At 44.1% G+C, this 12,429-nt stretch overlaps 1 long non-coding RNA gene across 2 annotated transcripts; it reads right to left on the bottom strand.

The window, feature by feature from the left end:
- Positions 1 to 546: 546 nt before the first annotated feature.
- On the bottom strand, positions 547 to 11,458 carry LOC110309842 (uncharacterized). 2 transcript variants are annotated; one of them, XR_002379751.3, is made up of 5 exons: positions 11,260 to 11,458; positions 10,951 to 11,170; positions 5,760 to 5,909; positions 1,733 to 1,990; positions 547 to 919 (listed from the first exon to the last, which is right to left on the bottom strand). It is a non-coding gene; the product is annotated as an uncharacterized LOC110309842 (long non-coding RNA). The 2 variants fall into 2 exon arrangements; XR_002379752.3 differs by having other exon boundaries at positions 547 to 730.
- Positions 11,459 to 12,429: the final 971 nt, after the last annotated feature.

Raw genomic sequence — 12,429 nt, 5'->3', positions numbered from 1 at the left:
TGGTTAGGGAAGGAGACCCTGTACCTGAGCTATGTTCCGGAGAGACTTCTGGGAGCACACTTCCCTTTTCCCTCTCTCCTGAACTTTTCTCTGCCTTCTTCCCAATAACTCCTGACTCAACAGCAAATGTCATAGACCATAGCTCAGTTGGGCTTTGCTCCAGCTCCCCTATCTCAGTCACTCCTAATTCTCTCACTGATAACCAACAGAATAGCAACATCCTGAAAGTCTCAGACGATCTCTCTCTCTCTACATCCCATAACTACAGTGTGTGTTCAAGGGTCACCATGGCAGACATGCTGAAGGAAGGGCATTTTTTTCCATGCAGACACGAGAGCCCTTACCCAGAGAACCCCTTGCACATTTAGGTGGAAGTCAATATGGTTGACAGACCTAGAGGATTTTCATGAAGATGTGTAAAGAATCCAAAACTATGAGAAAAACAAAACAAAACAAGGCTACAGCTTTGATTCTTATCAGTATTTTAATACGTCTCATTAAACAGCTCTTGTTTACAATCCTTTGGGAACATATTCAATGCCCATGATGACGCCTGTGACAGAGTCCAAATGTGAAATGAAACTATTGTAGCCACAGATGTTCTGCTAGGGACTGGGCAGGGCTCCCGTAAGAGGGAGGCACATCAGCTGGGCAACAATGCTCTGCTCTGTGCTGTGTATCCTCTTCACAACTGCCCAGATGGAGAGCTGTTCACTGCAGGGCTGAAGACCTCAGTAAAGAAGAGAAGGGAAGCGCCATTGCATCTTCATAGATGTAGAGTGTGTAAGTTCAAACAAACAGGGAGCCCTTAACTGTGGTCAGTCCCTGGCTGAGCCAGGAGCAGTGTTGGTTGTTAACTTGCTGCTGGGCTTGGTTTACCATGTAGCCACATCTTCTGAAGACCACAGAGGCCTACATCCTATAATGAAGTCAACTACTTTAAGAGCTATATGAACCCAGTTTAAGCATGACACTTGAATAACATTGTTTTACTCCTGTTTAAATTTGAGGTTAGAACGGGATCAGTTCTGAAAACAAGCATGAATCTCACAATTGCATAATCTCTCAGCAGGAATATGGCATCAATGTGAGAGCCCACATCGCCAGTCAGTGCTGATCTTCTTAAATTAATATAAGAATTATATAATCATTTACAGGGAATCTCTATAAATAAGCATCCTGTCTCATTTTTATTCCTTACTTAGTTGTCTACATTTATGACTGGACCAAAATTTCTAGAAGAAGGATAGAACTATTTTTATCCTTTATGCCTTGTAGTGTCCAGCAAGCACACTGTAGCCCCTCAATAATTACTTGTTAAATGTACAATTATATGAATTCACATAGTTTATTTGAAGCAGGATTCCCCACCTTTATTTTACAACTGTATGCATTATAATACATAATGTATATGTGAAAATATATGTATATATCATATGCAAGTTACACTAATTGACAGAGGTACCAACACCCATGCAGTCAACAAATATAATTGTGCTTCAGTGTCTGGTGGGGAATTAGTTGTAGAATCTTCTCTGGATACCAAATACTGTGGATGTTCCTGTGTTGTAAAGAAAACTGTGTAGCATTTGCAAATATATATATATACATACATATATTTTCTAATAGTTGTTAAGGCAGTACTAGATGACAAACTACTTAACAGAAGTACTATTAAAATGGATTTTATACTATATTGTTTATTAAATAATGAAGGAGAGAAAGACAGTACCTGCCCAGTGAAGATAGACTTTTTGGGAAGATTTTTGGTCTGTGGTTGGTTGAATCCATGACTACAGAACACATCCTTGTGTTCACGGGTTGATGGCTTTCTAGCTTGCAATGGTCCTGATCATTTTTCTCAGCTATGATGAAACATCCAGGAAAAGGTTCCTTTTGTCTCCTTGTCCAACATTTATGGGCTCCACTCTTTCTTCACCATGACAAGACAGATTAGGACCGAGGGATATGACAGAGCCAAGTTATTCACCTTGTGGACAAACATGCAGAGACAGACAGGCTTGAGCCCAGGTATAGCCTTCATTCAGTAATTAAAATTTTACTTCATGATAAAAGTTTTAGCAAACCAGAAATACAGGATGACTATTTTAACTTGATTTTTAAAAAGAACTACAAAGTACCTACAGATAACAAATTTAATGTGTGATGACTGTGGGAGACTGAAAACTCGCACAGCAAAGTCAGAGATCAGGTGAGGGTCCTCAATGGAGAAAATGTGAGAAAGCTGACCAGAAACTTCTAGAACCACTAAGTGATTATAGTGAATCACAAGATGAAAGAGTAAGATGTAAAAGTCAGCTATAGCCCAGGTACCCATAGCAAAAAGTGGAACTTGATATTAAAAAGCACAATGCCATATATGTACATACACATACATATATATTTCTCTAAAGTAAAAACCTAACTCTTTCATATATATATATATATATATATATACACACATATACATACACACACACATATATACATATACATATATGATCATACACACACACATACACACACATGATCTCTGTTTGAATGACTAAAAACTGTTGGGAAAAAGATTAAAAGAATGAAATAATAATGAGAGATGACTGAGATGTCTCTCAAACCTCTTACAGAGGACCCAGGTTTGGTTCCCAGCATCCACATGATGGCTTACAACCATCTGTAACTCCAATTCCACGGGATTCCACATCATCTCTCCCCCCCCCCATCTCAGGCAACATGCATGCATATGATACACATACGTACATGCAAACAAAACACTCATACACATAAAATAAAAATAAATCTTAAAAAATAAAACCCAAAAGTGGGCCTTCCATAATCTCTGAATTCTGGGTGATCAGTGCACATTAACCACCATAACAAATACAAATAGTGTGGACAATGGAGATAACTGTGCATGGGGGAGATCTAACTCTGTGACTTCAGCAGAATTCTGCTTTGAACCTAAAGCTACCATAAAAATCAGTCTATTAAAACTGTGCTCAGAAAAGCCAGGTGCGGTGGTTCACACCCTTAATCCCAGCACTCAGTGGGCAGGGGTCGCAGAGGCAGGTGGATCTCTGTGAGTTCAGGGTCAGCCTGGTTTACAGAGGTAGTTCCAGGACAGCCAGCGGAAAGAGCATGACCTAACTACAGTCCCCTCTCCAACACCATTTACTTCTTCCTTGCCCTGGTTTTGGTGCACTGTGCTCAGGTTGGTGGGGTCATTGAGGATCCCTTAAATGATGTCACTGAACAGGTCTTTGCTGACCCAACACAGGAGCATCTTGGTCATAGTGAACCCCTCAGGGTCCTCAGTCTAGGAGGCTGTCTCTGCTAGCTCATTTGAGTTACTGACAGCACTGCCATTGTAAGCCAAGATTTGTCTCCTGCTCAGAAAGTCTTCAGTTCAGAGAGACTCTGGCCTAGGGTTGGCTCCCAGTGTTCTAGCTAGCAGGAGGACAGACAGCCTTCACTGCTGTTAATCTGAGAGCTGCCTCCTTGTTCTGGTAAATGCCTCACCATGGCTGCCATTATGTATCAAGCTAACCAAGCCAGGGTTGCCAGATTACAGTCCTCAACTCTGTACCAGATTATAGAACCCTTCCTTGCCCCAGATCACAGTCTCCAACCCCACCCCAGATCACAGTCCCCCTAATGTGATTGGCAGAATCAAGCCCTCAGGTCCTTCCCATGAGCCATCTGGTCCCTCAGGGTCTTAGAGTTCAACAAACCCTCAGGGCTAGCTGTGCCATTAGTGGTATGTGATCGTACATCAAATAAGCTTATTTCTCAGCAAGGAGGCTCCAAGTCTGGCCTTCCTTAGAACCTTGCCTCTGCATCTCTACACCTCTAAGTTGCCTTCTCAGAAGGTATGAATGATGGGAGAAGCCATCTTTCTTCACCATGTCCTGAATGCCCCTCCTATGCCTTGCCTTCTGTGCTGTCTACTATCTAAAGTCCACTGTGGCCTAAAAGCATTACATCAAAGATCCTGTCTCATAAAACAAGCTGGGTTGCTTCTGACATATGACACCTGAGTTTGCTCAACACATCTGCACACACATATATACACATCATTGCCAGGATGTGAGTGAAACCAACATCTGAAACCTCATGATGATGAGACAGGCCTTCAGGAAGAACAATAGCCTGATGGAAGGATTCTTTCACCACAGTTGGCCTTCAACCTTCAGCTTGGTCTCTACCCTGGCCAGGACTTACAGCCTGTTTGCCCTACTCATTCTGAGCTTGCAGGATCCCACAATCACATGGCCAGTCTCAACTCCCCCCAACCCCTTCTCTGTCTCCTCTCTCTCTCCTCTCTCCTCTCTCTTTCTCTGTGTTTGTTTGTTTGTTTGTTTTTTCCAAGACATATATTGCTATATAGCTCTGGCTGTCCTGGAATTCACTAAGTAGACCAGTCGACCAGTCTCTCTTCTCTCTCTCTCTCTCTCTCTCTCTCTCTCTCTCTCTCTCTCTCTCTCTCTCTCTCTCCTCTTGGTTTGGGTTTGGGTTTTCTTTTTTCAAGATATATATTGCTGTGTAGCTCTGGCTGTCCTGGAATTCATTGTGCAGACCAGACTGACCTTGACCTCACCTGCCTCTGCCTCTATTGTGCCGGTATTAAAGGCATGCCACCACCTTGCACCACCCAGCTATGAGACCCAGTCTCTTAAGATAAAATCATGTGCCGGGCGTGGTGGCGCACGCCTTTAATCCCAGCACTCGGGAGGCAGAGGCAGGCAGATTTCTGAGTTCGAGGCCAGCCTGGTCTACAAAGTGAGTTCCAGGACAGCCAGGGCTACACAGAGAAACCCTGTCTCGAAAAACCACCAAAAAAAAAAAAAAAAAAAAAAAAAAAGATAAAATCATGTGCATAAAAATGTGCACCCTCTTAGAGAATCAAGACTAGCCCAAGGCTCTGGTTGTAGACCTCTGATGAGTGCCTGCCCAGTTATAGAGTTGGGCCAGTGGCTCCAGTACTCCACCGGGGAACATGGCTCCAAAGTATCCTCCCTGTTGTAACCAGCCTTACAAAAGCAGGAGGGAAAACCATCCTGTGGGAAGCAGCAACACTGTAAAGTAAGGTGGAAGAGGTGAGGATGCCTCATTTGGGAGGAGAAGCAGAGATTTGAAGAGAGGAACTTCAGCATCCCAGTGCTCCCATCCCAGGCTCCTTCCTCCTCCCCTGTCCCCTGCAGTGCTCAGAGGACCTGCCCAGAGGAGAATAAGAGCAGTCAAAAGCTAGGAAAGGAACAGGAAGGAAAGAGAGGGTGAGGAGAAGGAGGAAGAAAGGAGGGAAGGGAGAAAGGGAGGGATGATGTTATTTGGATACATGTGAGAAGACTCAGTGAGGAGAAAAACCAAGGTTTGCTTGCCACCCATGCTGTTTGTTGCTGTTTTATAAAAATACTGTGAAATTTGTTAGAATAAAAATGAAGTCACATCTGCTCCCAAAAGGAAGTGTAGCATCTCCAGTGGAGTCTCCATGGGTGCATAAGTCACACTCAAGGGCAGGCTCCATGGTGGCTGTAGATGGCAGACACAAAAGCTCAATGGCCTTTGTGTCAACTTTTTGTCTCAAGCTTGGAGTTGGGGGGAGGAGGTGGGGAGGTAGGGGGTACTGGGGAGAAGTTGGGGGAGGGGAACTGATTAGAATATATTGTATGAAAAAATATTCTCAAAATAAATAAGTAAAAATGAAGTCACTTGTGTCCAACACTAACATGCATACATACATACATACATACATACATACATACATAAATCTGGGAGGTCTCCGAAGGGGTTCCACCTTTTCCCATGTGTCTGATAAGGACTGACTGGAATCACAGCCTTGTACAGAGCCTTACAGGAGAAGTGCTTTCTCAAGGGCATCTGCCCACAAGGGCTTCCGACCCAATCAGAAGTCTCTGTAGTCAAAAACAATTGCTTCAGAAGAACGTATCCACTCTTGCATTTACCTTTAAAACTCTTGTCTTCCTTTGTGTTCCTAATCATGGGTGTGTGTGTGTGTGTGTGCATGTGTGTGTGTGTGCGCGCGCGCGCGCGCGCGCACACGGGTGTACGGGGGGGGGGGATGATAACATTTACTTTACCATGGAACAAATATTCCTGTTTAAAATTTGTTTTTAGTTGAAATAGAATTACATTACTTTCTTCCTCCTTTTCCTCCCCCCAGCTACCCTCCCTCAAACCCTTCCCATGGACTCCTCCCACTCTCAAGTTGGTAGTCTCCTTTTCTTCATATGTATGTATATATGTATGTTTGTATGTATGTATGTATGTTTGTATGTATGTATGTATATGCGTGTTTATGAGCAAATATATGTCTTTACAAATACATGTATTTACATAGACATATATTTGCTCATAAACAAATATATATATATCTTGTTGAGTCCACTTCTGCTGTGTTATATGGTTTTAGTTGCCTTGGACAACCAGTAAGGGGGCTCATTCCTGGGAAAGATTAATTCCTCGCCTCTCAGTAGTCATCAGTTGACTGTAGGTGGGACTCCACAAAAATTGCACCCTTCCATATTAACACACTCATCTATTGTGAGGGATCCACCAGAGAAGATCACTTGGACAAAGATTTAAACCAATAGAGAGTATTTATTAGTGGGCAAGCAACTGCTCTGGGTGTTAGGGATCCTAGGTGTCCTGGCCAGTTTTGTGTGTCAACTTGACACAAGCTGGAGTTATCACAGAGAAAGGAGCCTCCCTTGAGGAAATGCCTCCATGAGATCCAGCTGTAAGGCATTTCCTCATTTAGTGATCAAGGGTGGGAGGGTCCTGCCCATTGTGGGTGGTGCCATCCCTGGGCTGGTAGTCTTGGGTTCTGTAAGTAAACAAGCTGAGCAAGCCAGTAAAGAATATCCCTCCATGGCTTCTGCATCAGCTCCTGTTTCCTGCCCTGTGTGAGTTCCATCCAGACTTCCTTTGACATACCTCAGTTAGCAAGAACAGTAATCCAGAAGCAGAGCTAACTTTGATGGTTTGGGCATGGTTCTTGTTTTGGCTGGTGGTGCTGTTTGTATGCTGGGTTCCAAGGCCTGGATGGTATATATTCATCATGGTATCAGTTATGCTAAGGTTTGGGGGCCTGTTACACATTGATATTGTTTTGTTTATGCAGCAAATTCTAGGAGTCACTGCTTCACAGAAGATTCCCTGGTCCTCTAGTTCTTATAGTCTTCCTGCCTCCCTCCTTCCTCCCTGTTCCCTGAGCCATAGGCACAGGAGCTGTGATATAGATATCTCTGTTGGGCCTGGGCTTTCCACCATCTGTTGATCTCTATACTGTGTCCATTTATGGTTTCTGTGATGCTCTATATCTGCTATAAAGAAAGGATTCTTTGATAAGGACTGGTAACTACACTTGGAATTGGAATAAGGACAAGACTTTCAATGTAGTAAGGAATTAGGTTGGTCTACCAAAGCAGTGGTAACAGATTCTTTTCTAAGGTTCATGGCCTCAGTAGCCCTGGGAATCTTGCTAGGTTTACAGTACTAGGAAATGGTTTCCCTCCTGTTGAATGAACCATGCATCTAACTAGACATCTGTGGGTGCCACCGACATGTGAGTGGCTGCCACTCACTCCTCCTTTGTGTATATTGTACCATGCTGGGAATTGTCGTGGCTCACAGTTGTTGCAGCTGGGTAGGACTGTTTAATTCTTCCAGACTTTGGCAGCTTGCTCATTATCTTCTGGAGCCTGTGTCCTGAGTGTGTGTTGTCTTCAGCAATAGGGGCTGAATCCCTGAGAGTCAACCAAGGAATATATATATATATATATATATATATATATATATATAGTCTTGGGAGTCACTGTGACTACCCTGACCAACCATTTGAAAGAGTTATTGTGCCTGATACTGGGGTTCCTGCTACTCTATGATTCCTGTGGGGAGCACTGTCAGCCCAAGTAGCCCAACTTGCTTTTATATGAATGTAAAATACTATGACTCCTTGAGGATTTATCAAACAACCTCAGTGTCATTTGTCTCTCTTTCCTCGTTTTTCCATTTGCATTTCTCTCTCTTTTCTCCCCCATTGGAGCTCTCTCCTTATTACTCCATTTTCCACAGGTCTCCACTCCCTTCCCCACCCCCACCTATGGCCCCTTTATACTTCTTGGTTTCTGTGGTTACTCTATGCTGTACGCTCACATGTTTTGGAGCTAGGAACTGCAGATGAGAACGAAAATGTGACATTCGTCTTTCTGGGTCTGGATGACCTCACTCAATATAATCTTTTCCAGGCCCCATCCATTTACCTGCACAATTCATGGTTTCATTTTCCTCTACAGCTGGACACCATTCTATTGTACCACATTTTCATTATCTGCTAATCTATTGAAGGACATTTAGGTTGTTTTCATTTCCTGGCTGTAAGCAAGGGCTCAGTGAAACCACTGAACTAGACCACTCCACGGTAGAAAGATTTATTTCGGATCAAACTGCCAAGAGCATGGGTTGGAGGTGGGGATAAAGAGAAGCAAGATGACAGAAAATCAAATGGATCTTATATGACAGTCAGCACTGTGTGTGTGTGTGTGTGTGTGTGTGTGTGTGTGTGTGTGTGTGTTGGATCTTAGATCTGATAGATATTCTTCCTCAGGGTAATTGAACGTTGGGGTGGATTAAGGGAGGTTCCTGGTGAACAGAAAGCACCTCATGAGATCTGCTATTCTGATAAAGACAGAAAACCACCACCTTTAAGCTTCTGTTTACCCAGTCATGAGCCTTCGGTTTGGGATACTGCCACCAGTGCTGCCATTTTGGTGGGCATCATCTTAGCGCTGGCTATAGGACAAATAAGTATTCTTTGGGGTTTTGTTGTTGTTTGTTTGAGACAGCATATCAACTATGGAGCCCTGGCTATTGTAGAACTCACTCTTTAGACCAGGCTGGCCTTAAACTCACAGAGAGCTGCCTGCCTCTGTCTCCTGAGTACAGGGACTAAAAGTGTGCACCACCAAGCCCAACAAACACTTCAATATTCGCTTTCCCCCCAAATTCCTTGTCTTTGAAGACTGTTCTGTGTTCTTTATTTATGTTAACAATGATAGTTTTTACTTACTCACTGCTGTAAAACCTCAGTATGTAGCAGTGAGCTAATGTTACTTAGTAACAAAGAACCCCAAAGCTTAGGGAACCACAACCAAAAACATTTGTCCCTCACAGCCTTCTTTTTCAAAATGTATGTCGTCACATGGAAGTAAGTATTCCTGGCCCCCATACGTCCTCTGAAAGACTGGTAGGCTCCCTCAGCAGAAGGCAGAGACCTGGCTTTGGCTTCATGGGATGAAGCAAGCAAAACCACAATCTCAAGGGGAGACCAGACATGGGGTGCTTCCTCCTTTTCCTTCTCTACTCAGTGTAATAACATGTCCATTATTCTAGAAGGTTGTCTGTCAATCCAAGTGTCCTGGGGAGAGCAGGGGCTCCTGGGCTGGGTTTGTGTGCAATCACCATCAATGACAGCCCACACATCAAAATGGCTGACGGGCTGTCTCACTAGGACCATCCATCCTTCAGGGTGGAAGCACCACTGCGGACATGGTTTGTCCACAGAGGTGCGTGGCCATCTCTAGCATGTGCTCCCACTGGTACTTGGTCAGCTGCAGAATTTTGTGGCCCACGATCAGCTGTTCTTTTTTTTTTTTTTTTTTTAACCCATTGTCCTTGGAGAGTTTATCATACTCTGTACCTTCATGGTGTCCTACAGGACAAGTGTCCTCTGGGTTTCAGAGAAGACAGCACCTAGCTCTTCAACCCCATTGTGTAAGCATGTATTAGTATGACATTTTAATATGTGAGCTCTCTCACTTCATTTCCATCAATAGCCCATCCAGATACACACTGCTTTTCTCATTACAAACAAAAACCCTCAGGCTACACATTTAGTTCACTTGCCCAGAGCTAGATGTGAATTAGGAAAGGTCCCTTGGCTCTCATCTGCTAGAAGTCCTTCCTCCAGTGTCTGGCTTTTTGTAATTAAACCTATCCATTTTTATGTAAGTTCAAAGCTACACATTCATTGATAGGGAACTGTGTCTCCATATAGAGCTAGATTTTAAATATAATTTCCCACTAGGAAGAATTGGGGCTCCTGGGAGAAACTGCTCATGAAAGATCTGTGGAAGGAGATCTACAAGGAGAGCCCAAGATATCTTGAGCATGCCAGCAAGAAAATCATAGAAAAGAGTTTTTAAACTCCAAGGGACCCAATTGGAGGCTCACTGGCACACACCAGATGGGACCATTTAAACATCTTTAAACAACAACAATAAAATTGGTGGCCATTGGTCAGGCTATGTTAGTTGCTTTTCTTAGGAAGGATGTTCTTGTAGTTTGAGAGGATTCAGTCCATCACCCTGGAAAAGGCACTATAGTGTTGGAAACAAGCAAAAGAAACCTATTCTAAGTTTCTATCCAGACTCCATTTAATCATAGGGAGAAACTAAATTCAAAGTCTCGGGCTCTGGGGAGCTGGGGATTTACCTAAATAGCTTCTGTTGTAAAGAGTTATCTGAGTCCAGACATCTCAGGGACAACTTGTAAGGAGACAGTTGTCTGAGTCCAGCCATCTCAAGGACACTGTTTCCATTTTGCTGGCAGGGTCAAACAGTTCATGTTCCCAGGCCTAGGAATGAATCCCTATCCCACTTCTCCAAATGTTTTAATTGTCTTTCAGCCAGTAAAGAGTACAGAAATTGGTGTTATCTAAACCAAGGTGTATATATAATCAATTACCTGCTCTGCCCTAATTAACTACATATAGCCAATCCCACTCTTTTGTCTCTATATCACTCTGAGCTCTGAACCTAATGTCTAGGAGAATGAATTAAGGACCTTGAAACCCTGGACACAGCCCAGTCTCCAACAGATACCCCTTGTTTAACCCATAATATCAAAGTACAAATGGATAACATTGAAGCTCACCCCAGCTTCCTGCTCACTTTGCGTTCCCATCCTTTAAAAATGTTGTGCAATCTCTCTTTAGGGATGCGGTTCAGATCCAGAACTGGCTGCCTCTCTAAGCACTCAGAAAATATAGCTTTCATTTTCTAAGCTTCCAGATCTGAAGTGAGTTTTCTCAGCTTCTGCTCAGAACCCAACAGTAGCAGGAATGAAGAGTGGGTAATTACTTCCAGTCTGCAGTCTGAAAACAAACAGTGGACAGGAAGAGGGGCTGAGTGATTGAACCTCAAGACCTGTCTCCAGTGAACACTTCCTTCAACAAGGACTCACCTCTTAAAGGTTCTGCAATCTTCTAAAACTGTGCTACCATCTGGGAGCCAAATAAACACAGGAGTCTGTGGGAACCATACCAAGACAAAAAGCCAGAACATGAGTGCTTAGGATATAAGGTGCTAGTGTTACAGGAGAGGCACCATCTTTCCTGGAGACCAAGCACCCTAGTCCCTCCACTGGGCAGTGCTGTTAGCTTGGCTTCATTTCTGCCTGGACCTCCACAGTTGGAAACCTGGATGAGGTGAATGAACAGAGAAACTAGGCCAGCTATGATGTAATAATGGACATAAAGGATGTTGAGGGGCTGCGCCCAAGAGAAGAGGTGAAAGAAGAGCTAAGATGGGAGATGAGGATCTAATGTAAGCTCTACTTGGGCACCACTTGAGAACACACGGTTGATGTAGCTGCTACCCAGACCAGGTAAGGTCAGCATGCAGCCTCATCAAGATGGTCATGGGAGAAGTGGGGGTGTGGAGGAAGAGCAGGGATGCAGGAGGCTGGAAGAGTGGGGGAGGATGGGAGAATACCAGACAGAAGTAGAGAGTAGAAAATGGGAGGCTGGGGAGCCAGGGAGGTGGGATGCTGGCCCTAGCTTTGTATTTTGTACACCTACTGGTGTCTGGTGTTTAGCTGACACGGGAGTTGCAGCAGTTGCTGGTTTAAATTTGTTTTAATGACTAGGAACAGGGCTTGCAAGTTAGCTTAATTTTACCTGGTGGACCAGCCAAAAAACGTATTCTTCTCATGGGAAGTTTGAAGGCAAACGCAGAGTTGGAAAACAATGGGAGCAAACTGCAAGAAAAGGAGGCCTCAGGGACTAGGGGGTAATGGAGACCAGAGCAAGGGAGCAGATGCATGGAGAAAACCTTGCAACAAGGAGCCTTGGGGAAATCAGGTACTCTCTCAGAGCCAAGTCCTCATCCCAGGGCTTTGGCTGGTGCTTAGGGATGCATAGGGAGTGCTAAGGATGCCACAGCTGGATAGGGAAGTATGGGCTACATCTGCTGCAGAGCTACACAGGCTGCAGGCTGCAGCCCAATTCTTCTGTGACAGCTCCTGGCCCCCAACACACATACACATACACACACACACACACACAGAGAGAGAGAGAGAGAGAGAGAGAGAGAGAGAGAGAGAGAGAGAGCAACCCGCTCCTGCCACGGTCCA

Source organism: Mus caroli, unplaced genomic scaffold (assembly GCF_978045245.1).
Source record: "Mus caroli unplaced genomic scaffold, Mus_caroli_1 scaffold_12, whole genome shotgun sequence".
Taxonomy (NCBI): Eukaryota; Metazoa; Chordata; class Mammalia; order Rodentia; family Muridae; genus Mus; species Mus caroli.
This window is presented reverse-complemented; position numbering and strand designations above follow the sequence as displayed.